The 27,170-nt window shown below is 37.7% G+C and overlaps 1 pseudogene across 1 annotated transcript in view; it reads right to left on the bottom strand.

Moving 5' to 3' along the window:
- The window catches only part of LOC113178067 (epithelial-stromal interaction protein 1-like), a 96,160-nt pseudogene that overhangs the window by 59,180 nt on the left and 9,810 nt on the right, over positions 1-27,170 (bottom strand). Inside the window, exons 2-6 of the transcript XR_013343281.1 lie at positions 17,484-17,509; positions 17,231-17,314; positions 13,897-13,970; positions 13,128-13,212; positions 2,232-2,305 (exon numbers count right to left, since the gene is read on the bottom strand). The product of XR_013343281.1 is annotated as an epithelial-stromal interaction protein 1-like (transcript). The remainder of the gene's footprint in view (positions 1-2,231; positions 2,306-13,127; positions 13,213-13,896; positions 13,971-17,230; positions 17,315-17,483; positions 17,510-27,170) is intronic.

The raw sequence follows: 27,170 nt of genomic DNA, 5'->3' as shown, positions 1-27,170 counted from the left end.
TCCAAACACATCTAACATGAATCCAAAAGCACACAATCAGAAAGATGACCACACCCCTACAAACAAATTGCCATTTAAAAATTTAAATGCTGGGATTTATTTTACCCAATATTTTAAATAACCTGGGTCACATCTTCTCTTTGATTTAAATAAAGAAGAAGTTTATCAACTGTTACCTCAGATTTTTTGCATCTACCAATAATATTGACTAATAGGGAACACCATCCTGAAAAAACATCACATTTGAATTTTTCTAAGTGGTAAATAGGTACAGAGATGAAAAATCATGGTGAAAACTGTACCAAGGTTAAATGCCCCTTCCTACCCTCTGCTTTCAGGCTCAAGAATCCTAGAACTAATTCTGAATTGTGATATCGAATCTGTCCCCAGTCGGAATGGCAGACTTAATGCATCATTAATCTGGTCCGCTCTCAGCCGCCAATTGAAATAGTCACAGTCATTCGATTTTTAAGGAAAAGACAGTGCTGCAGAAGTACATTCCAGAGGTCTTTTCATAAAAACCATCCTGTGTGCTCCATCTGCATGTGCAATCTGCTTGTGTATTTTCAGCCAACTTGCATGGGCAGATTAATGTGTACAATTAGAAAGCAACCTCACAGGCATTCAATAAACTGCCTTCATTATTACACTCAGGAGAGTCCCTTTGGATGTCAAAAAAGCCTAGTTTTCTCCCTGTTAGCTAAATAATTGACAACGCTAAAAATAATCAGAAGCAAATGAACGGAGTCAGGAACAAGGTGTGAAGAAAGGGCACATTAAGATTCTCCTGGTGGTGCCCCAGGTGGCCATCATGTGCTTTTTCTCCAGCAACTTGGATTTACAGTCTACTCAAGTCCATGGTTGCCTTCTCTACAGGAAAAACACACCGTTCCTGGTCTGCTGTTTGAACCACACATCACAGCATGCTGAAACTAGCAGGGTATTGACTCATTTGAAAGAATTTCTTATTTGGGTTTCTATTTTGTGTTCTTTCATTTGACAGCTTCAGGAGAATCTAACTTGGGGGTGGAGGGCAGATAGTCTAGTTGGTCTTGTAAAATCTTTGTGCTGTTAAAATTCTAACAGCTTTCCTAGATTTTTTTTCCCCACCATGAACTGGTTCTAAGAAATTGTGATAAAGACTTGTTACAGGGAGGCTCCACCTATTCTAAGAAGTCCCTTTCATATTGGTAGCTATGTAATGGTCATTCATTTCATGAGCTATTGGCCTTTTAATTTCAAAAGTAATTCAAAACACAATGCTCTTAAAAGAAAAAAAAAACTCACACATATATTCCTCTTCTTGTGTTTCTCAATAGCCTTTAAAAATCAATTTGAGATACTTCTCATTTTTAGCCAGCTTCTCTTCTTCCTGGTTAACTGGAGCTTTCACGATAAGCAGAAGAAAGAGCAAGAGTGAAATGTGCGTGTAATTGAATTCGACTCCACTGATAGTGTGGGAGGTGGCTGAGGGCAAAACTTTTTTTCTTCTTTACAGAAAAAGGGCGACTGATCTTTAGTGTTTAGTGAAACACAAACTCCAAAAGCTAGAAGATCATGAAAGAAAGGAGGCTGGACACACAACCCCCAATATTTGAAAATTCCAAGAATCTTTCATCCTTCACCTTGCCCTGATTCAAATTCTCCAGACAGAGGATTCATTCAACTTCCCAGTCCTCTACTTAAGACCCCTCACTGGTAAGCAGGTCATCCGTTTTCCAGTGAAAACTAGTTTGGTATAATAGAAAATTATTTTGATGTATGACCACCAATTGGGAGTTTTGACAATAATTGCTAAATGACTGCAGTTTCTGAGTAGACAGCATGCAATAGTATAATAAGCCTCAGTCCACTGGATAAATCCCTAGTTAGTTTAGATTCTACTTCAGCATTTCATTTCAAACAGCTCCGTCCCTGTATCAATACATTGGAAGTCAATATAATTAGAAGCACGCTAGATCACCAAAGAAACAGACCTTCCAAGACACTTTTAGTGGTGAATTTTTCAAATTTGGTAGTATTAATGCTAAGTGACTCCTAGAACACACTCTGATGAATATAGATGTCTCCAATCTTAGATCATCACATGATGACAGAGTTCAATTACATAATATTAGCAGCCATTAATCCAATGCCAGGTGTTTGCAAAGTTACCAACACCTAGAACTTAAAAGCTAAATGAATGAATGATATGCCTATAAATGTACAAAGTTCTGAAAACATAAACTTACTATTGGTGATGTTCTCTGAATGCTTCTCTTCTGAGTTTTTCTTGAACTTGCTTTTTCTCCTCTAGCTTATTGCTCTGAAATTGCAAAGATCAAAATGTAATCTATTAAGGAAGATGTAGGTAGAATATAATGTTGAAATTATCCAAGGTCCAAAATCCTTAGGTCCCAGTGACCCAACAGTCCAATGTGGTCTAATATGGTTCCCTTCCAGAAGCTCCAAAATTATCCCCTCCCAGAACCCACAGCCACTTCACAGAAAGCCAGGAGCCCTAAGTTCTTCCCCTCTCCCAACTATATGATCACAGAATCATCATTGCACATTTTTATTTTAGTTCAAATGATAGCAACATTTTAAAGCAGTGTTTTCAAAATATTCTAATGAAAACATAAAATTTCCATACCAACTATGTTTACTTAAGATTATAATAAATGGTTAAATAGTTCATTCAAAATTTATGCGTACACCCACTTTCTACTAACGCATTCAGGAAAAGATTTTCAATAAGCCAACTCAACTCCCTTCTGACTTAGAATCAAACACTTAAAGCTGTTGAGAGACTGAACAGAACCTGTCCTTAAAAAGCCATCCACTTGCATAAAAAGAGTTCTTTTATTTTTTTAATTAGCTGTTTAGAGAGCCTAGAGAGAAAAGAACTTCATATTTGATATTACTGCTACCATGGCTCTGGCACATTTTAATCCAATTTAAATAACCCAGAACATTTGCTTTTTGTTCACCATGACACAGCTGTCATTTTTTTTTAACCTTGCCTAAGAAAAATAAGTAAAATTCTTAGACAACAAATTTAATAGGGAGTTGAAACAAGTTTACAACACAGGAGAAATGTGAAATTTTATATGAATCCAAGAGAGCAAGCAGCTGGTTTTAATTTTTTAAAAAATGGATTTGCCCAGAGGAAGACCCTTAAAAAGACAATAATGGAAATCATCACTCTTAAACTCTAAGTTTGGCTCCATCTTTCAAAGAGAGGGAAAACTGTTCATATTGTTCATTTCCATGAAGGTCTTTATTCACACAGAACTTTGCCATTTTGACAGGCAAAATGAAAACCGCTTTAGTTTTAGGAAATAACTGTAGGAAATTTACTAGAGTTAAAGGGAAGCAATTATAATGGAAGCAATTGGATTGTTAAAGAAACAATTCTAGGAAAATAACTAATGGAAAATTATAAAACCAAGTAAACATGATTTCAGTCTGGATAAAGTCCTCGATCATGAGAACAAAGGTGGTCACTTAATGACAAGATCCCTGCATCCCCTACAGGAAAATAATTGAAAGTGTGAAGGACAGCAAGCAAGCAGTAGGTGCTGATGAAACCAATGTTAGGCACACTCCTTTGAGAACAATGAGAAAGTCACACAAGTGTCTAGAGACAAAGGCTGGGTCCTTCAGCAAGGTCAGGAATTGAGAAAACTGTTTTTATTCTCTTCACCAGTAGATTCCAACTCACAAAACTGTTGGACGGTAGCTAAATTTTATCCAAGGAAAGTCTGTCTATCCCTCATCAGAAGAGAAAGATTTTGCAAAACCCTGGAGTATTTGAGAATCTGTATTCAGTACCTACCAACCTAGGCACTGATTTTACTGTACTAATCCAAATACTTAGATTTAGTCAGATTGTTTATTGCTTTCCATTTAAGTCCTCATCCAAACATACTTATGCACATATACAAATGCAAAATAACCCATTTGAGAGCAAGAGATCCAAATGAAGAAAAGATGGAATCATGTTTTCTCCAGTTCACCATCACTGAGTGAACTTAAGCAAATCATTTAATGTCACTGAATCTCATTTATTCAACAAACATTTATTTAATGCCTATTATATGCTTTGTGCTGTTAGATGCTAGTAATGCAGCTATGAAAAAGCTGTGACTACCCTGGAAATTTCAAAGTCTAGCTCAGGATATGGACAAGAAAGCAACGAAGGAAGTATGTTAAGTATATTAGGGAAAGCAGTTTGCAAGTGAAGTAATATGAACACACGGAAAAAATACAAAAGCAGATGGTCAGGAAATACTCACTGTTTCCATGTTCACTCTGAGCCTACTAAGTGGCAGGTTCCATCCCAGACACAAGAGCCAAGAACAACATTCAGAATGTGGCTTCTAAGCTCAGGTTCATGACTGAACTTCACCTAGGAGAATGTCTTTTTTATGGAGACTGTACTTAGAACTTTCTTTAGATTTTCTAAGGTGCTGATGGCAAAATCAAAGGACAAAACCCTTAGGTATAAGGAGAAATAAAAAATCATAGGTAGAGACCAATCTTAAAACAAGCAACAGTTTTCCAAGCGTGAGAAGAAGATGGTGCAAACCTTCACTTCATTGCACACCTGTTGCCCACTACTCAAGAGGGTTCCAGCAGAGGGGCCAGAAAGCCAAAAAGAAAGCTAGCATTTAGCTCATCAGGACTTGCTCCCCAGAAAGGGCCTGCTTGAACACTAAGGATGTGTCTTTCTTTGTCTCATAAAGTTGCCATTTATCACCAGTCTGAGCACCCACAAAATGGACCACCTGGATTGAAGAACCAGGTTTTTTGTTGTTGTTGTTGTTTGTTTTTTTTGTTTTTTTTTTTTTTTTTTTGTACAAAGGCAATGATAGGCCAACAATGTCTCTGGATAAGAAAAGCACAATCCCAGAATTTACAGTGTCTTCAAGACATCAGAGAATATGCCAGTTCAGGGAATTCCAAGAAGTTCAAGGATAAATTGAAAGGTGTGTGTGAAGAGACGGGTGGAAGATATGGTTGGGAAAGTAAGAAGATGCAAATGATGAAGGAATTTATATGTTCAACAAAGGAGTCTGGACTTCACCAAAGGCAGTGGTAAGCCATTAAATTATTGTAAGCAGCACAGTAAGCCACTCACTCAGGTAGCAACCCGGAAGATAAGCTGCAGAAAGGACTACCAATGTGAGAGGACACAAGTGGTTCTCACCACAATCCAAGTCAGAAATTATGAGAGACCTCAATTGGGGCAGCAGGGATGGAAAGGGAAAAAACAGTAGAGAAAAATGGAAGGGACAGAAGTAACAGGTACAGTTGTAGATGGGATGAGTAAGAAAACGGGAAGACAATCACATAGAGAGTCAACACGAAGGCATGAGTTCAATTTGAATCCAAAGGCTCTGAGGCACAGGTGTGAACATCTAGGCAGAAATCCCAAATATGTACTATGATATATGGTTCTGAGATTCAGATATATGTTCTGGCCTGAAGACATGAACCTCAGAAACCATCAGCATGAGCAATGGCTAAAGCCTTAAACTTAGCTTTCACCTAAGGATAAGAGGTGTAAGCACAAAGATATCAGAGACCAATGGAGATATCAGAGACCAAAAATGGACCTCTTGAAATATCCATAGAGGGAAAACAAATGGATAAAAGGATCCAGAGAAAATAGAGAGGGATAGATTAAAGGACAGAATATTTAATAATTAATAGCTACAAACTGTTAAGTATCTCCATTGGATTTTTCAATTAAGAACATCATGGTGATTTTGGTTAGATCTATATTAGATATAGAAGCCAAATTCATCCCACTAAGGAACTAAAGAAGTCAGAGAAGTTGAGTTCATAAGCCAGCTAAGGACAACATCAACCTAGGGAATACTATCCTAAAACAGATTCCTTGGTTCCAGTGACTGAAAAAGAGTGAGTCTACAAACTGACATTTGGAAACAAAATTTGGTGGTAGAGAAGTCTTTTAAGACATTGACCCATGGCGTTTGGGGCATAGAAGTTGAAAGTGGATTAGAATAGAGAGATGCTATTTGTTAAGGTTCACCCAAGTATGAATATATACTGAGAGGAAAAAAAAAACAAGAAAGAAAAAGGGCTTAATTAAGAGATGCATGGTCCCTGGGGAGATGGGAGGAAAGAGGAGATGGTGAACAAAAGGTGGAAGAATCCATCTTTTCCTTCCTTTAAGAAGGAAAGGCACCTTCTTAAAATGGGAATGGGGATAGAAGCAGCAAAGAGTAAGAAAACAAGCCATGTATGGTGGCACACGTCTGTAATGCCAGAGCCTCGGGAGGCTGAGGCAGGAGGATCGCGAGTTCAAAGCCAGCATCAGCAAAAGTAAAAGCTAAGCAACTCAGTGAGACCCTGTCTCTAACTAAAATACAAAATAGGGCTGGGGATGTGGCTCAGTGCCCCTGAGTTAAATATCTGGTACCAAAACAAAACAAACGAACAAAAAGGAATAAGGGAACAGAAAGAAAAGAAAAGATATTAAAGGCTAATGGGCCTTTCTTTCCTATGAAGTGGTCAATGAAGCCATGTGCTGAAAATAAAGGAGAGAAAACAAAGAAGGTAAAGTGAGCAAAGATCTTGGTAACTAAGGCTGGGCCTAGAATACAAAGGAAAAATGCTAGACTTTGGACATTGTTAAACACCTAGCTGAGATGGAAGCCCAGAAACCCAGAGTGGCCAAAAAAGGCTGTGTGGATTTTTTCCCAGCAACCCCATTCATGTGGATTTAACAGAAATGAAGAAATTGAGCCAGGCTTGGTGACACACCCCTGTAATGCCAGTTACTGGGGGGCTAGGGCAGGAGGATCATAAATTTGAGGCCACCCTTGGCAACTTAAACCCAATCTCAAAGTAAAATAAAATTTTTGAAGGGCTGTTGATTTAACTTACAGGAAGAGTGCTTACCTACCATGCATGAGGCCTTGGGTCCAATCCCCAGTACTGTAAACAAATAAATAACTGAACCCATCCAATTCAAGTATTAAATAAGAATTATCTTCTTCACTCCTTCCTTCCAAGAGGTCAATATACTAGATTGAAATGAGATAGTGTTAAAGCACTTCTTCACTTTTATAATTAGGTTAGAACACATTATTAAGTGCTCACTAAGTACTCGGCATTGTATTAAGAGCTTTGTATATTTTGCAACCTTTAATTCTATTGCTATACTCATTTTAAAAAAGAAGAAAGTAAAGAACAGAGAAGCTAGCAACCTATATTCTTGGTACCACATCTGCATTTGAGAGTTCCCATTCCATCCTCATGGATTTAATGAAATCTTACTGTATTTCAACAACCAAAGGCTTAATGCCTCCACCAATTCACCCACCAAAAATCCCCATAGAATGAAGGAAACATATTTCTTGAAAACACTGGTGTTCCTTGAATTTTCAGAAATGAAAACATTTCCCAGGTTATACAAACAATATTGAAATGATTTCCTCAATGTTGAGTTTACCCCTAGAGTTGTTCTTAAACCATTCGCCCTTGCTACTACTTGCTTCCTAGAAATAAAAAAGCAACATGTATGATGAATATGAATTGCTAATATTCTGCTCATTAGTTTCAATGCTATACAATAAGGTAGAAACTAGCAATGTTTCTCAGTGTCTATGTAAAGCACAATGACTTCCAGGGCTCCCAAAGACTTGGGCAGCCGTAGCTCTCAGGAAGAACAAGAGGCTTTGGAAGCTACTCAAATCTCTTGCTGGTTTCTTATACTTTCTGAGGTTATGATATCCCAAGAGGTTGACAGAATCAACTAGGAGTATTTGGAAATGACATAGAACCGTATTATATAATTTTAAACATAAGGAGATGGGAGCAGAATAATGTAAATCCAGGAGGTAGGGAAGGTCTTTGACATGGACAAGGAGGTTTTCATTTTTTAGGTTTGTGATATTATGAAAGCCTAGAAAAATCAAATTATTACTTCATTCATTAATGTGATTATTAGGGGAAGCTATGGTGGAGGTTTACTCCCAAAGCACTAAATTTGGATGAAATCTTGCTGTGAGAATTTGCAAAAACCTGTCTACTTATGGGCAAGATCCACTGGCAAAGAAAGTACCTGCTTCTGGTACATTGTCTTCATTTTTAATGACTTTCTTTTACTCTGCCCTAATATTTTAGAAACATTGTCTCTGCTTTATAGATTTAAGGGAAAAGACATTTATACATAATTATAAAACCACGAGTTGTAGTAGTTTCCGATGTTTGTTATATCAAAAAAAATTTTAACACAATCTTAACTGTTTAAACAACACAGATGCATTATCTTACATTTCTAGAGGTCAGCCACCCAAAATGAGTCTTGCCAGACTAAAATTAAGGTGCTTTCCTTCTAGGCACTCCAGGGGAAAATCAGTTTCCTTGCTTTTCTCCTCCTCTAGAGGCCTCCCACAGTCCTTTGCCAATGAACCCTTCCACTTTCAAAAGCCAGAAAGACTGACTCTTTCTCAGTCTGTCATCTCTCCTTTCTCCTCTACCTGCCTCATTCAATTTCAAGGACTCTTGTGACCATATTGGTCCTGCCTAAAGGTTGCAGGAAAGTCTCCCAATGTAAGGTCAGTTGATTAACAACCTTAATTCCATCTGTGAACTTAATTCCTCTTTGCCATGTAATATAACATATTCCTATGTTCTAGGGATTAGAATTTTTAAAATTTTTTATTTAATTTGTTATATATGGCAGCAGAATGTATTACAATTCATATTACACATATAGAGCACAATTTTTCTTATCTCTGGTGTATACAAAGTATATTCATACCATTCCTGTCTTCATACATGTACTTATGGTACATTTTACCCCCTTGCCCCTCCCTTCCCCTCCCTCCCCTTTGTCCTACCTAGAGTTCATCTAATCTTAAATGTTAAACATCTCTAGCAATTAGATAAATGCAAATCAAAACTACTCTAAGATTTCAATTCACTCCAGTCAGAATGGCAGCTATTATGCAACAACAATAAGTGTAGGCAAGGATGTGGGGGAAAAGGCACACTCATACATTGCTGGTGGGACCACAAAATGGTGCAGCCAATACGGAAAGCAGAATGGAGATTCCTTGGAAAACTGGGAATGGAACCACCTTTTGGCCCAGCTATCCCACTCCTTGGTCTATACCCCAAGGACTTAAAAACAGCCACATCAATGTTAATAGCAGCACAATTCACAATAGCTAAATTGTGGAACCAACCTAGATGCCCTTCAGTAGATTAATAGATAAAGAAAATGTGGTATATATACACAATGGAATATTACTCAGCAATAAAAGAGAATAAAATCAGGTCATTTGCAGGTAAATGGATGGAGTTGAAGAATATAATGCTAAGTGAAGTTAGCCAAACCCAGAAAACCAAATGCCCAATGTTTTCTCTGATAAGAGGAGGCTGATTCATAGTGGGATTGGTAGGGATTATAATTTGAAGGAGGGATAAGGGGGCATTACTCTGCCTGCCACATGAATTATAATCTATTTGTAAATCAATAAATATCAGGCACAATATGCCAGGTACTTCATAAAAGCATTGCCCTCCCTTGCTCTCTGAGGCTTTGGAACATGCAAGGAGATGGGAGGATAAGAGAACATTGCTTTCCTTCAGTGTGATGCATTGCATGCTGATCAACCCTTCAAAACCAGCTCTAGCAGAAACAAAAAGAGCAGGTTGATTTGTAGCATTTGCTTATTTCTGTAGTGTAAATATTCCCACCATAGTCAGTTTCAAGCTACCATGAAGACAACTAACTCATAAAAATCTTGAAAATGTAACAATCCATTCTCATGAACCAGTCTGAGTTGGCTCTAACACACTACCAAAAGTATATAACACCATATCCTCTGGTTTAGGGAATACATATTTAAGCAAAGCATCCCAGTGTCCATTCCAAATGTTTCCCTCACCCATAGAATTAGCTCTCCCTTCATTAAGGATCAAAGGACAGCCACAAATACAATGATCCAGTTCACTCTCACCTCTATTACACACACAGATAGTGACCCATCAGAAGGAGATCCAGTGTCCCCTGTGACCCTTCCTGAGAGAGAGGGAAAATTGAAGGGCAAGATGGTAGGGAGGTTAAAATCAGAGGCCAGGCTAGAGGCTCTTGGGTGGTGATAGCTGCCTGGCTCCTTGCCTTAGGCTTCCCAGGAGCTGTCATTCTGCCTGGGGAGGAGGACAGTAGACTGCAGCCTGGAATCCATGTACATATCTGTTGTGCATTTTAAAGAATGAGTGCTCCATAAGCACAGTCATTACCATCTCCTTTGGCTATTTTCACACTGGCAATGTGAAATATGCCACTTCTGGGTAGCTAATGTCTACTTTTCTACCTAACACCAGCTACTAAAATAGGTTTATGTTTCATATGAAAAGCCACAGATTTATATACAACAGAAAGGGCTCGGTCACTGTGGCAGTGCAGGCCCATCAGCCACAGAGATTAAGTCCACAGAAGGACAAGGGCAGGTGGTTTCTTATTTTGTAAGGTCATTTAAATTAATGTTCCCTATACTTGCATATGCACAAAGAATCACTCAGAGAGCTTGTTAAAATGCAGATTCTGATGTGGTAGACCTGAGGTGGGCTTGAGAGTCTGAACCTCAGCAAACTCCAGGGATGCTGATGCTGCCCATCACATGAAGAGTCTAGTATAGGCCTCTCTCTTCCTCCATCTCTTTCCAGCAAATTTATGCCAGTAATCAGTATAGTTGGTCATTTCAGAAAAGCCAATCCAATTGAGATCACTATATTTAATGACTGCTATAGGTCAGTGTTAAGGTATAACTTGGAAAGGGGGAAATACTGCTTTGACTCAGTGTTGAAGAAGAGAGTCTCAGCCATTAACACTTGTTATCTGGGGCTGGGATTGTGGCTCAATGGTAGAGTGCTTGACTAGCATTTGTGATGCACTGGGTTTGCTTCTCAGCATCACATATAAGTAAATAAAATACAGATCCATTGACAACTAAAAAAAATTTTTTTAAAGAGTATATTATCAATCCTGTGAAGAATTGAGCCATAAACAACCCACAAGATGGCCAATTATGGGTGTTAAAAATGACCTTTAAGATAAAAACCTACAACATAATAATTATTTTTTTTAAAGAGAGAGAGAGATAGAGAGAGAGAGAGAGAATTTTTTAATATTTATTGTTTAGTTTTTGGCGGACACAACATCTTTATTTGTATGTGGTGCTGAGGATCGAACCCAGCGCCAGGCGAGCGTGCTACCGCTTGAGCCACATCCCCAGCCCAACATAATAATTCTTTAAAGTCTGCAAGCCTCTTAATTCAGTTCCTGATCATTATTTTATCAGTTTTGCCTGAAATGCAGGCAGATTATATAAAGGGGACAAGATTCCATTCACAATCACAAACCAAACAATGGGAGGGGAAAAGATGGATAAAGAACAGAAGAGTGGGGAATAGAGACACATAGAGAAAGAAGTCAATAAAATTAAGTTATGGCAAAAAAAATCTTGTCAACAAAGATGACTTGGAAATGGATTGCTGAATAAAATTTAAAAACAAAGTTCCTACATTCGTCTTCTTATACTTTCAGCATTTTATTATAGTTCCTGATGTGCAAGACCAGTCTTATCTCCCCCTACAGAGCCCACATGTCTACAGCAATGGGATGCTCTTGAACTTAAGAGAAGAGGTAGTGCTTACAGACTCATTTTATTGGCAGAGTTCAGAGAAGGTTGGGGGCCTGCCCCAGGTCAAACAGCACAGCAGACAACTTCCAAGGAAGACCAGTTTACTCCCAACCAAGAAGAGAATTCCTCAGGGGAGGGGAAGACTCTTTCTCTCCTGTATTCCATCAGCCATCAGCTTTTAGCTTCATTAACTGTAACTGGTTAAAACATCTGTGGCTTGATAATCAGGTTTAAATTTTGACCAATACTCAAACCTTAAAAGAAAAAAAGACAAAGAGGGAAGGAAAGAAAGACAGGTGGACATCAGGAAAAGTTTGTGTTTCCTTAACATATACCTACAAAAGGTGTCACATATGGTTGGCATCATGTGTCACTCCCCTGCCCGAAAAACTCCAATGCTTAGCTTAAAACCTATTGCAACTCAAGACCGAGAGAAGAATGGGAGCAGGTAGAAGAGGTAGAGATGGAAGAATGCTACATTCTTCATTTTTCTCTAGCAGATGATCTCTTCTTCTTCTTCTTCTTCTTCTTCTTCTTCTTCTTCTTCTTCTTCTTCTTCTTCTTCTTTCTTTCTTTCTTTCTTTCTTTCTTTCTTTTTTTTTTGTGGTGCTAGGAACCAGTTTATAGTATAGCTGCATGCATTAGGCAAGTACTCTCCTAAACTACATGCCACCACCCCATCCCAGATAAACATTTTTAAGAGATTTTCCCAAACCACAAAAATTATAACTACTATAACATCACTTTGAGATTTAGAACAGATCATATAACTAATACTGAAATATAAATGACTCCTTCCCGCTACTCTGACAGTACTGGGATTGACTCTAGGACCTTGCACTTACTAGGTAAGCACTCTGTCACTGAGCTATATCCCCAGCCCTTTTTTTTTATTTTATTTTGAGACAGGGTCTTTCTAAGTGGCCCAGGCTGGACTTGAACTTGTGAACCTCCTGCCTCAGTAGCTGGATTATAGGTGTGCATCACCACAACCAGCCAATGTGCTTTTCTTTCTTTTTTTTTTTTTTAATCAGTAAGACAGACACGCCAGCCTATATCACATTCACATGGAAAAATCAGTAAAACTCAGCATTTGAATACAACTATGAGAGTGTACCATTGATTGCTACTATTACTAGTTGCTTCACCTTCTGGATAAATATACAATTAATAGCTTGGTCACTCACCTAAGAGGTGAGACAGTGTGGTGATTCAGAATCCGAGCTCTGGGGCCAGTCTGCCAGGATATGGATCCCAGTTCTTCTAATTACTGACTCTGGCCCATGGGCAAGTTATCTTCCCTCTCTTTGTCAGTTCCTCATTTGCAAAATTGTATAATATCTATCTCATCCGATTACTGTAAGGATTAAATGAGTTAATATAGGGACAGCGTCTAGAAGAGAACCTGGCCCAAAGCCCTCAGTGAATGCTAGCAAATCATCCTCTCCACCTTCTTACCTTCTCTCTTTGAATTGCCTTCATTTTTTTGGAGCTCAGCTTCTTCAGCTTCCTTCCTGATTCTTACAGATTCTTGTCTTTTTAGCTAAATTATGTTGCGATTACGGAGGAAAAAAAAAAGAAAAACAGTTAGCCATTTTTCATTCTGAACTTCTGGAACTCAAAATTATGATGAAAGGCAAATTATAGTATTGTTTTGCTCTACCTCACCATGATTATAGGTTGTTTCTTCAAGCTACTTAGATCACAGAGAATGGCCAGGCTACATCTGCCTGAGAAATTGGTGTGTTTCTTCATTGGGATGTGTGTATGTGTGTCCATCTATCTTTATCTTCCTTTCCCTTGCTGTGTGTGTGTGGAGGGGCAAGGGCAGATAATGTCTCCTGATGATAAAACACGTAGTGTTCATTGTAGAATAACTGGGTATCTTAAATCTTTCTTTGTACCATTTCCATAATAGACTTTGGAACTAAAACATTGTAGACTTAAACTATAGTGAACACATAAATTTAACTAGGAAAAAATCCCCTTAATTAAAGGTCATGCTAATACATATATGGCTTAGATAAGAATTCTAGATATTTTTCTTTAGTTCTCATTTCTTGGCCTCTTTGAATTTTGAGAGTTGCCTTTTGCAATTGGCTTAAAAGTTTTATGCTTTAGTAAAGTTACTGTGTTATTTCATGAAAGTGCTAGTACTTGAAATTACTTGAAAGTGCTAGTACTCAAATTCCTTGCCAAAATTAAACAAAAAGAGATGGATTCTGACCTTTTGCTGGTATTTACTTTGCTTCGGTTGGAGTTGTTGTTTCTGCCTGACTTCAGTCTCCGACTGGCTTCCCCCTAACAGAGGGGGAAAAGCCATGAAGGTAAAACATGAATATTAAGCTGAAATGTCAGCCACCAAGGACTAATTAATACAGGAGCACTCTACAACATAAGTTGCTTTAGTATTTTTCATTCCCCCCAGAAATAGAAACATTACCAGTTATCCTAATAAGACCTTAAAAAATGGTAATTACTTAGAAGAAAAGCAGCTTGACAGAAAGATGAGGCCATATTTCAACTGGACCATCCTACTAAAAATTTTAAATTAGCGGGTAAAGTTTTAACTCAGATTAAAATCATAACTGAAGGGCCATACTTAACAATAAGATATACTGCCTATTCTGGAAATTCTAGAACATTCTTCCTGATTGAGTGCAACCAATAAAAATAATGACCAATGATGTTTCAACTACTTTTGTTGTTTTACCTCTGTTGACCTAGTTCAAGTAGAGAAACTCAAGAACCCCTCAGGGCTTTGTCACTAGATAAGTGAGAGGTCTTTATAACTTACTCTTTCAAATTATAATGGAAATATCTCACTGGTAACTGATTCTCAATCCATGATATTTATTGTTCTTTCTTCAGATATTCAAGAAGGAAAAAAAAACATGGATATAAGATTATTGGCTTGCTCTCTCTAAGCCAAAAATGATCTGGGGCCAGAAATATTTACAGTTTTACATTATCTAAGAACTGTCATTTCTCCAGTGTTTAGGCAGACTAGATGTACATATCAGAAAGATTTCTTAGAAATAGTTCTCTGGTACTTTGGTCATTAAAAATGTCATTTCTATGATAGATTCACTATCCCAGAAAATACATTAAAATAATTTGCATTCATGATAGTTTTTATAATTGAACTGATAAAGATATCATAGAGATATCTTCTGATTTTCAAAAAATATACAAAGCCTATTTGACTTGGGCCCTTCAATCACTATTGAGAGCAATGGGAAAGAAACAGTGAGTAATATTGAAGCATTTTATCTATTGTTCCAAGAACTTTCAGTACCTCCTACAATTTCAATATTTTAAGTGGTAGAGAAATGGGGAAAGAATTGAGAATTAGAAAAAAAAAATGGAGAAAAATCAAATATCTAAGTACTTAGAGATTTTGTTCAAAACTCATCTTAAAATTTAAAACATTCTAGAATTTTCTTTTTTTTTTTGCCCCCAGTCATCCCCTACACACACCTATTTCTAGATACTTCATACAACAGAAAGTTAAAAATGAGAACCTTGCTCATTTTCATGCTAAGATGAAAGATACTAAGTACTAACTGCTTCAAATTCCAAAAGAAGGTGTCTGGCCCCCAAGGAAATATCTGCAAGGATGTTACTGAAAACCAGTTTGGAGAATCTTCAATGGCAACTACTTTCCGCCTATAAAAGAAGTTGAATTTGTGAAAGGAAGACAGAAATCTGAGGAACAATGTCTTTCTTAACCATGTCTTTCTTTCCTGTTTGTTATTGAGAAAGGAAAAATCTTCACATTAAGATGAGCAGAGATTTAATGAAAATCACTTAGAAGCTTCAATTTGCATCCCTAGGTGTAAGAAAAAATGCCTAGAAAAGTCAGGAACCTAAAGGCACAAGGCTTCTGTCTGCTGACTACTCACACGGGTCCTCAAGAACAGATAGTTAGAACATGAGTGGCCTGAATCTACAGAATATGGGGGAAGAAAGCATGAACAATGCGTCCCTTACTTCCGATGTGGGCTTCATGAGAGAAGAAGTCAATCCAAAGCCTTCTCAGAGGGACTTGCCTGTGAGCATCCCTTAGAGAACAATGGGCCCTACAAAGAGTTTACCAAACGCCAACAGTGAGGCCAAGCACTGCCAGTGGGAGACTATATGGTCTCTTGTCAGAAAAACCAGGTAAGAGGTGGGTGACTAGGAGGGAGGGATGCTGAACTCAAAAAGCAGGAGGGAGAATGAGCAGTCCTCATGCACCTGGGCTCTGTATACTTCCTCACCTCTTTCATCTTCCATTCCCCCTTTGGCCCTAGAGGAGTGAGAATCTGGGAACAGAGCATTCAATAGAGGAAAGTCCAACCACACCACCCCACTTCACTTGCTAGTTTCCTCCCTGGAATAGCCCTGGCCTGAGACAGCGGGAGCAGAGGATAGGGGGGTGTCCTCCATTAGTAAAAGAGTTTGGACTCTAGGACCAAGCACAGGACTGGAAGCTCAGTGATAAAGCACTCACCTGACAGGCATGAAGCCCTGGATTTGATTCCCAGTGCCAGAAAAAGAAAGGAGTAAGCATTAATTACTGAAAGGAGACTCATCCAGAACTAGCTTAATATCTCTTTAAGGAAGACCAAAAATACCCAATTTCTCACTCCATCCAAAGGACATGGGAAAGGCTAGGCTAGTCTCCCACATCTGGTTGGAGGGGACAGGTTAGAAAGAACTATTTTCTGATTATATCCCTCATGTCTTATTCAACATAAAGATGATACATGAACTTAACCCTTTTCATGAAAAACAGATGGATGTGGGATCACATCATCCAGTAATTTCCAAATTAGCCTGTTTTTACCTAGATCCAAGAAAACAAAAATATGTCTCTCAGACTATCCAACAGTAAGTGGCCCCTGACTCCAGACATGTTTGTTAACTATCTATGGAAACTGTATCCATCCCTTTAAGTTCTCAGCTGCTGGTGGTAGAGAAATGGGAAGAAAGGAAGTGAATGATTCACATTAGGTGGCATCCCCTCTGATGATCCAAACACCAGCAGAGGTAGACCAGACAATTCATCACCCTGGCAGTGTGGCTCCAGCAGCCCAAAGGTCTCTATCCATAGAATGAAAGCCCACGTGACATTTGTCTTTTCACCCACCACTGGGTTCCCAGCTCTCTTTCATCTTGCCTTTGAAACTGACTCCTCCCTTATTTTCTTCACATTAGCATTTAGCTGCCATGATTAATATGCTGTGATAGCTTTTCCTCTTATCCTGACTAGTGCTATGACAGGGCATATGCAGCGCCCCAGGTAAGCTTTCTTCAGAACTGAGCATCTAAGAGAGCTCTAAATTATTTTTCAATTAAGCCATCACTTTATTCCCACAGAGCTGGGGCATCACACATTTTCTACTTGCAGAAAGACAGAAACAACCATATATACTTAATTTGTTCCATCATTAAACGCACTCCATCCCAAGCGACACGGCCACCAATCTCTATTGCAGAAAGAGGCATACATAGGTGCTTGTAGGACCCATGGGTGGCCCTGCCTCCCACTTTAGACAACTGGTTTGCTCGCTTACCCAGCAGTGTTGGCACCACATACACTGGTTTAGCTCTATTCTGCTCCTTTCACTTCTCCAGGTTGGACAGTTCTTGTGCAGCAACTAAGCCAGGTGAAAAATAACAGATCGTCAGTTTTTAAGATTTGAAAACTGATCACTTCAAAGTATAAGAAGCAACCATCAGATGACAATCAATCACATGCTATCATGAGTGGACAAGATGCCCCCCCCAAAAAAAAACCATATCCTATCCTAACCCCTTGTGGCTCACTCTGGGGACACTTTCTCTCCAAGTACCTGCACAGAGAAACAAAACAAAGGAGCATAGTGCATAGTTTTTCCTTCCATTCTGGCTTTTTTTTTTTCAGTGCTGGGGATTTAACATAGAGCTGTGCACACAGAAGGCAAGTGCTCTACCACTGAGCTATAGTCCCAGCCCTTCTTATTTTAAGACAGAGTCTCTATTACCCAGGCTAGTCTCAAACTTGTGATACTCCTGTCTGAACCTTCCTAGTAGCTGGAATTACAGGCATGTGCAACCACACCCAGATCCATTCCAGCATTCTTAAAATGTCCAATTAATTTTAAAGATTTCTTATAGAAAATGTTTATAAAACTAGAATCCATGTCAATAAAAATGGTTCACACACAGGTAAACATATTCCCAGAGAATTCTGATGCCCATATTCACTTTATTTTAAATGTTCCCCAAGTTCATTGCAACTCAGGGCAGTGAGGATCCTGCAACTGTAGCTGGGAACCCCTGCTCTGGTTGCTGGTATTAGGGACCAGCTGCCTGGGGAGCAGGGCTCATTACCCAAATATTCATTCTTTGTGACAGCAGGGGGCACCAGGAGATACCAGTTCTACTGCTCCAGTACATGCCCTGGTCTCCAGGTTAGACCCAATTAGTTGCAAATGTCAATTTATACAAATTTTCAATAGAAAATAAGAAAAAAAGAAAAATTCTGAAACATTTCAAAATCCAGACGACACTGACATTTAAATTCCTGTTTAGTATTTAAATAAAAAGCTTGCAAGATGCTGGAACTTTGGAGGTTCTGTTGGTCAACTGCCTGCAGTTTCCATAGTCACTGCAAAGCTGTGATTATCATATGGTATTCTGTATTGACCCATTATTGTTCCACACAGGGGGCTATTTCTCTGGTGGGGTCAGGTGCTTTCTTGTCATGTCCTTAAGCCTATAGTTATTCACAAAATTAAATAACCTACTAATGATCTAAAAAAGGAGAGCATAGCATTTCAATATTAGCACCACAGCCTGACTTTGAGCATGTCTCAGAACTTCATTGTGAACTGGAAAAACTTGAGCTCCCCTTGCAACTACTAAGATACCTTTAAATGGCCCCATTTATATTTACTAAATGTCAGTTAAACATGTTATAAACACGCTTAGTACAAGGAGCACAAAAATGAGTAATGTAGTCTCTTCCCTCAAGGAGAAGAATCTGGAGAAGAAAACCAAATTGCACAAATAAAAACAGCCAAGGGTAGGCTGGACATCTACAAAATTATGGAGCACAGAAGCTAAAGCAAAATTCCATTGAGGAGGATGGGATAAAACAAGAATAATAAAGATTGTTTCATGATCTATTTAGTATGTAGTTTGTCAATTTCAAAAGTGTTTGTGGTACCATTAAAATATTAGCTGCCAACTCAACTATTTAGGAACAAGACTGGTCTATTGGTAATAGATGACACTGTTTAAGCCCCACAGAAATCCAAGGTTTACAATCATGTCATGAGGTTTTTTTTTTTTTTTTTTTTTTTTTTTTTTTTTTTTTTTTTTTTTTTACTAATGAAGAGAAACAAATTTAGAAGTGTTAACAAATACAATAATTTTAAAGGTATAATTAAAACTGCTAAAATTCAAAAAGAAAATCCTTCTTGAGATCCAGTGCAGCTAAACATATCAGAAAAGATAAATACTTCAGGCCAAAACAAACCAATTGTAAAGAAAATAAGAACCATTCTGACTGTTAAATAAATATACATACTCCTCTGTATCTGATGTCTCCGGCTTTCATTTGGTGCAATCATGGTATATGCACCAAATGAAGAGGAAAAAATGGTTAATGGCATGAGAAACTACTAAGCCATCATTATGTAATACACTAACATACTGTACTAGTTAGCGATCATCACCAACAGATGAGAATTATGGAAGATAAATTTCTTAAGATCCGGGTCTGTACTCCAGGGTCTTGAACTCTGGTTGTCAGAGTAAGATAAATATACGGAATCAAATATGGAAACATAAAACGGTGGATGAAGAGACAAGGTCTTGTTAGAACTGCTTCACCAATGGGTCTTGGTACTGATACTGTAGGGCTCTATTGTTCCTCTAGGTGGCGCTTGTGGGTAAATCCTTTTAAGATTGGCAGTCTCTTTAAGAAAGTTCTTTAGCAAAATAAGCCAAACTCAAAGGCCAAGGGTTGTATGTTTTCTTCCATATGTGGAAGCTGGAGAGAAAAAAAGAAAAAGGTTGGGGAGGAGGCGGATCTCATAAAAATCAAAGGGAGAACAATAGATCAGAAGAAAGGAATTGGAGGAGGGAAGAAAGGAGAGAAAAGGGAAATACTAGAGAATGATACTGGCCAAATCACATTGTTATACTGTGTGTATGTACAACTACATGGAAACAAATCCCACCTTTATATACAATAATATACCAATTAAGAAAAGGAAAAAATAAATAAAAAGGGGGAAAAATCCAGATTGATGTTCTCCTCCATGTGACCCACATTAAAAGAACAGGAAACAGTGTTGAGTTCTTTTTCCCATAAACTGAGAATACAGTCCATTTGCTATGCAGACAACTTCTCTGGATGACCCATCTGAGTAGCCAATTGACCATAGTCTTGTGCTTTTCACTTTGACCTTTATTAAGTCTGGGTCCACTGGGTTCCTCATTCTCCCAACAATATGAGTTGAGCATAATCAGAAATTCAGAGAAGCAAAGAAGGATGTCAAACAGAAGGATCAAGGAAGATTTCACTTAAGCAAATATATTCAACCATGAGTTACCAGAAAGCTGTTAAAATATTGTGAGCTTTGAGAAAGAAACTGGTTGATTGATGTGTGTTCCTGATCTGACACAGTGCCTGGCACAATGTAGCTGTGTGATAAATTGTGAGCTGAATTAAAATAAAATGATGGCTCAAATCCAGTCTGTGAGTCTATGCTTGGGTTGGCTCATTCTTGATCTGAGGCACATGGTCCCACAAGAGCATGAATACTTCATAAAGCAAAAATACAACACAGCAACAGACTGCAGTATAATTGTGGGTACAGTTTTAAAGGAAATACTATGGATAATCACAACCAGCTCATAACGGTAGTTTTTTTTTTTTTCCTAAAACCCTAGATACTCTTAGAATTCTCTCTCTTCAACCTGGAATATACAATTTCAAAGGGCAAATTAGCACAGACTGAACAGTAGAGGCCAAAAGTGCTGATTAACAGAAGCCATTTCTTCCTTATTTCATTATTTTCCTAGCTGTGAACCTTCAGCCAGCTTCAAACTGGGCTTTAATTTTAAACTTGTAAATGTGAGGTGTGCAACCACCTTTGCATGCAAATGGGGCTGCTGGATGCCCAATTAACTAATGTATATCAGCAGACTTTGCATGTGTAGCCTAGCATGCGTACAACGTTATGAATACAAAATTAGGATACTGCCACTGGAAATTAATCCCTTATCTGTTACATATTCTTTGTTCACCCTAAGAAAGATTTTTCACTCCTCAAATGGCAGTGCTTTATAGGAGCTTGGAAACTGCAATTCTGTGTGTAGTACCTGGAAACCTGAATATGGGGCAATATTGAGCCATTCCATGGAGTCTTAAAGCTGAAACACAAGAGAGAGTGGATTTAAATGCCAACCATGAAATTACTGCACAATCTTCAATGTCTGCTAAGACGGTGGTGTAGAGCTTCTCACTATACCAGGGATTTGCCTACACTGCAGATCAGCAGTCCTTAATCTTTATCATGCATCAGAATTACCCCGAGGGCTTGTTGGCAGGCTTGTTAAAGGGCAGAGTTTCTAATTCAGTAACTCTGGGGCGACTTTCAACAAGATTCATTTTTAACACATTCCCAGGTGATACTGATATTCTTGACCTGGGTACCCGTACTTGGAGAGTCACTCTATGGATCAATCAGGCTGTCTGCTATGGTTCAAAGATTTGTGCCCACCAAGACTCATGTTGACACTTGGTCCCCATTGTAATGGTGTTGAGAGGAGGTGGGACCTAAAGAGGCATTGTGGGTCATGGTAGCACCATCCTCAGAAGGGATTAATGTCCATATCACAGGAATGTGTTAGATCTCATAAGACTGGATTAGTTGAAAGTATTGTTATAAAGCAAAGTAATCCATGTGCTTGGTCTCTTACACATGCCCTCTTCCCCTTCTGCTTCTCTGCCATTTTATGATACAGCCAAGGGGCCCTTACAAGATGTTAAGTGTCAAGCTGTCTTGACTTTCTAGCCACCAGATTTGTGAGCTAAAAAAAAAAAAAAAAAAACTCTTTTTAAAATACATTACCAATCATCAGATATTCTGTTACAGCATCACAAAAGGACTAAGACACTGTCTTAGGATATTTTAGCTAAAAGAGAATTTGGGGACTAATAAACCTTTGATAAAGACAGAGAGGTTAAACCAGGTACTAAAGATCACAAGGTTAATTAAGCAATAGGGCTGAGACTCAAACCCAGAACTTTTGACATAGATCAGTTAACTATCTGCATCTAACTTTTCAATTCAATACAGAAAGCCTAAAATATGGGTTTCCTTGAACTTCAGCCACTTGATAGACTTTGGAATGATGCAAACACTTAACTGAGCACAAATTATGGATTTAATATGTTAGGGACTTATGGGGAGATACCAAAACCCTTATTCAGACCACTTTAACAGAACTAGTACTTCAGTTAAGAACAATTCAAGAAACCATAGGGCACTCCACAAAGATATCCAAATAAGTATTAAAGTGGGATAATATAGGTAGTCAAAAATCAAGACAAAGGAGATTCACAGAGACCACAGAGGAGTAAAAATTCTTTAGGGAAAAAGAATGGTTGGAAAATAGAAAGTTGAGCCTTCAAGGACAGGCTCTGAAATGGCACAAGGTTTCCTTGCCAGGAGTTTGCTAAGAATGAATTTTCCATGGAAATTTTGGAAAAGATTTGGAAACAAATATCAATATGTTTATCCAAGACTCTATTCTGCAATATCAAATCTAATTAAGTATACTACCTATGACACATTAATATCTTTAGTCTTAGGCTATAGCATACAATCTCTGTCCCTTGTGTGTAGGACACAGGCAGCCATACACAGTACAGGTACAGGAAAAAAGAGGGAAAAAATTTCCTAGCCCTGGATTTAAGAGTTTTTAATCAAAAGCAATCTCAGCATAACCCCAACAGTGCTCCTAGTAATGCACATTTTATGTTAAGAGAATTCTGGGTAACACTTGCAGCAATATTTTATTGACTGAACATGCCAAATCTAAAACATTTAAAGTATACACAAGAAAGCCATGCCAAGTAATTTAGCTTTTATTCCTCATTCTTGCAATAAGAAAAAGGAGCTTTAGACTAAGGATATGCTTTTTACTTTTTAATATCATGTGGAAGAGTGTAATGCTTGGTAGATAAAAATATTCATCCCTTCTCATAGCTTTTTTCTGGACATTAATATCAAGTATGATTTATTAATGTTTTCAACCAATTAGTTTCCACCCGCAGCAAAGGCCTTTGCTGTTTTCAACCTCAGTGGCATTTCTTTTCAACAGGCTAACTCCTGAGCTGTCAATCTGTACAAGACTAAGCTACCTAGATTTAGCATTCTGCTCATTTCCTGATTAAGCAACATTTAAGCCACTGAAACAAATATATATTTTTGAAAATGAGTTCCCTCAATTATCTCATTGAAATTTAATGAAATGTCTCAATTGGTGAGATTGCTTTCACTTCCCGACAGCACACATCTGTGAGACAGACTAAAGGGGGAACATCTGAAAGACTAGCCCAAGACAAAGAAAAATATCTTTCTGTGCCATAGAGGAAAAAAATAGGAGGAAAGACATTTTCCTTGTGAGGTCTCTCTGGGTTACACAACTGCATCTCACATGCACATTCTTGCACAATTTTTTTTAATAACATCTCATCAATAAGCACTCTATGAAAAAGAAGTTACATTGAATTTATGAAAAGTATCTTGGCTGACTAAGAGTATTACATAAATATATCCCCTGGTGTGTACAAACTGCACCAGATGTAATTTAAATTTGTAATTAGGAACAACAGTGGTTTGACTGAAAAAGTAATGTAGCCAAAAGTAAAAATTTAGAAAGAGGTAGATAACTAAGTTGCAGATAATTTCAAGAAGAATAGTAGACATATAAAGTCTACTATCCTACAAAAAAATTGGCTTGATCTTTTTTCATAGTTCATTAATATCTTATCCTTAGGTATGTATAAATTGAGAAAAAAATTGAGATATCAGGCATTGGATATTTTTCTACATATGGGATTCCATATTGATTTTTGTTACATGATTTTCAATGCAGGAATCTGAAATTTACAGTTTTTAACCAACATGAGCCAAAATTTTTAAGGCATTAGGTTTTCCTAAAGTTCTTTTTTGAACAGACTAAATATACCCACCCATACCCCAAAACAAATCAAATTAAGATCAGGCAGGGCAAATCATCCTTGAACCTAAGCCTGTTACACCACCCCAGTCCAGGATTCCACATCTTGCAGGTTAAGAGGGCTCATGAATCCTCTTTGGTCTCGGAAACTACAGAGCCTAAAAACATGATCTGCATCCCCAAGAACGTGATGTGAAGTTGCTTAGTTTTTCATCAGTATAACTAACAGCCTCTGTTAGAAGATCAAAATAGACACTCAGAAGGTAAGGATAAATAAGCAAGCAAGAGATCATCAGGGCTTTCGTTTTATAGGATGCCTTTATGGAAATAAAGAAAGAGGGACATAAGCATACACACAATCCAGGCATTCCCCATCTTAGTAAGATACCAAAAGTTTATGTGAATCAGAAATTTGTGCCCTTCTTTCAAGTGGAAGTAACCCCATAGCGGGGCACATAGCTTGGTATATATTTCAGTTATCAATTTTCACCTTAGCTGGGCAAGTCTGTGCAGTTATCAATCTGCGTAAGGGTACAATGTGGACCTGTGTTATTGTATTTCTTCACTTAAAAATACATCTACATAAATATAAATGAAAAAAAGTTAACAAGAAGGATTTGCACTAAACATACCAAAAAAAATATACATGATCCCAGCTGCTCAGGAGGCTGAGACAGGAGAATCACTAGTTCAAAGCCAGCCCCAGCAAAAGCAAGGTACTAAGCAACTCAATGAGAGCCTGTATCTAAATACTATAGAAAATGGGGCTGGGGATGTGGCTCAGTGGTCGAGTACCCCTGAATTGAATCCTCAGTACCAAAAAAAAAAAAAGTATATGAAATACAATACTGCAGACAACCACCATTTTTAAGAGGTCCCAAACCAAGGATAGTAGTAGAGATGGGGATCAGTTGGTAGCTATACTTGCAATATATCTAAAATAGCTTCCTCAATAAAAGTGTCTATACGGAAATCATATTTTCAGAACACAGAGGTGTCAGGTCTAGGATTTGATTTGATTTGACTTTCAAGTGAATAAATTAACCCATTACTGTTTCATGGATGCAGGCAGAAGACAAGAGACTCCTAGGTCAGAGATGAAGACTTGATCACTCACGGCACAACAAGCAATAAGACCATCAGTTTATTTACATCCGTTTTCTGTGGCCCAAGGTCTTATGGGGGCAACATAATGAATGCTACATACATGCTATTTGTACTAATAAATCTCAGTACTGAGATACATTAAGTTTGGGGAACCACCAATTTTATAGCAAGTAATAAGCAAGCCTGGTGTTTTGTCTTGGGGAGAGTAAACCTAATCTCTCAAGGTTGCCAGCTAGGTAAACAACCCTAAGGGATAACTAAGGTTAAAGAGTGGTAGGACATAACATATTCAGCAAAAGAATGTAAGAAGGACTGCCTTTTCAAAGAGGAGAATAGTAGAATCCAAGAAGGACTGCCTTTTCGAAGAGGAGAATAGTAAGGATTAACATTCCTTTTGGAATAGCTTAGAGGGGATGATAGAATGCTTGCCTACCAAGACCTAGTACTGGGGGGTCAGGGGAAGCATAGCTTAATGATAAGAAAATTGGTATTTGCATAAAAACCATCCATCAATGGGGCTATTGTATCCTCTTTTATAATTAATAACAAATTTTGAGGAAGGGTACTGGGGATTGAAACTATGAACTGTCTACCACTGAGCTACATCCCCTGTCCTTTTTATTTTTTATTTTGCCTTGAACTTGCTATCCTCCTGCCTCAGGCTCCTGAGTAGTTGGGATTACAGGTGTGTGCTACTGTAAGCTGATTCTGTCCATGTCTTAATCTATTGCTCCTCAAGTTATCTATGACTTAAGAGAAAACCAGAAATGCAAGATAGAGTGATATATATATATATATATATATATTCTTTTATAATTAAAATATATAAATAAATTATATACACACACATATATAGATATAGATATCAAACTGTGCATTTAAAAATGAATTTTTCATTTCAAATTTTGAAAGAAATATAGAAGAAAATGCAAAAACATTTTTTTGAACATTTAAGTCACTCATAATCTCATCTCATAAATTATGGTTTTATTTGGGCAAATTTCCAACCAATCGATGTTTCTACATAGTATATTAGTTTGCAATCATATTTTAAGTAAATTGTATATCTTGCTTCCATTTGTAAGTGGTTTCTCTAATTATACATATAACACGCTTAATACTAAATGGCTATATGGTGTTTCACAATATGTATGTACTATAATATAACCCATTTCAGTTGTTTCAAATATTCACTATTATTAATACACCTGCAGGATGTACAAAGCAAAAAGCTTTGCACAGACCATTATCCAGAAGAAAATTCTTATAGTTCTCTGAAGCTATTCAGGGAGTATGAACTGCATTTAAATTTTTCTTCCTTAGATATCCCATTTGCATTTCCAAAGTCCAAAAGATAGCTTGATCATATTATTTATTTCACTTATGCCTGACTCTCCTCAATTCTTAAACTAGAAGAGATGCTAATCCTTTCCAAAATTCCTTCTCACTTCCTCCTACTAACAGCACTCCTGTATTACTCAGGCTGATGATGTGCCCAATTAAAAGACTGTAACAGTCTTCAATCTTTATAGCTAGGTGTAAAAATGTGGTTAAGTGTAGGACACTAAGATGTAAGTGGAAGCCATTAAAAGAGATTTATTAAAAAGTCCCTTTAAATGAAGATAGATAAGAAAAGCTTTTTTGTTGCTTTCCCCCTTCTTGGAAAGCTAAAGTGGTAACTAAGTTCTCAAACAGCTATCTTGGTCAATGTGGCATCTTGAATATGGAAGTTATACATAAGGATTTCAGCAGAGAAAGAAGAAGTCTGGCCCTCTGTAAAATCACCTATTAATGCTAATCTATGTCACACTGCCTGGCTTCAAACCCTAATTCTCCTACTTCCTAACTACATAGTTTTGAACAAATTAATTTTTCTATTTTTCAACTGTAAGATGTGGATAACAACTATCTACTTAATAAGGTATGCATATAAAGTGCTTAGAACAATACTGTAAAATAACAAATGTTCTGTTATGATTGCCTATTATTTGTACTATATCACCCCTGTACTATCTAACTTCAGATTTATTTTATAAGGAGAACATAAAGCCTGCCTAAGATGACTACAGAGAACATCTACTTTATATGTAATGATGACACCTATTTTATTGTATATAATAGAATCATTAGTACATCTTTTCATGCTTGATTTAATCACTTTGC

The sequence above is a fragment of the Urocitellus parryii genome, chromosome 2, assembly GCF_045843805.1.
Source record: "Urocitellus parryii isolate mUroPar1 chromosome 2, mUroPar1.hap1, whole genome shotgun sequence".
Lineage (NCBI taxonomy): Eukaryota > Metazoa > Chordata > Mammalia > Rodentia > Sciuridae > Urocitellus > Urocitellus parryii.
The sequence above is the reverse complement of the archived record's forward strand: the minus strand, read 5'-3'. Positions and strand labels throughout refer to the sequence as shown.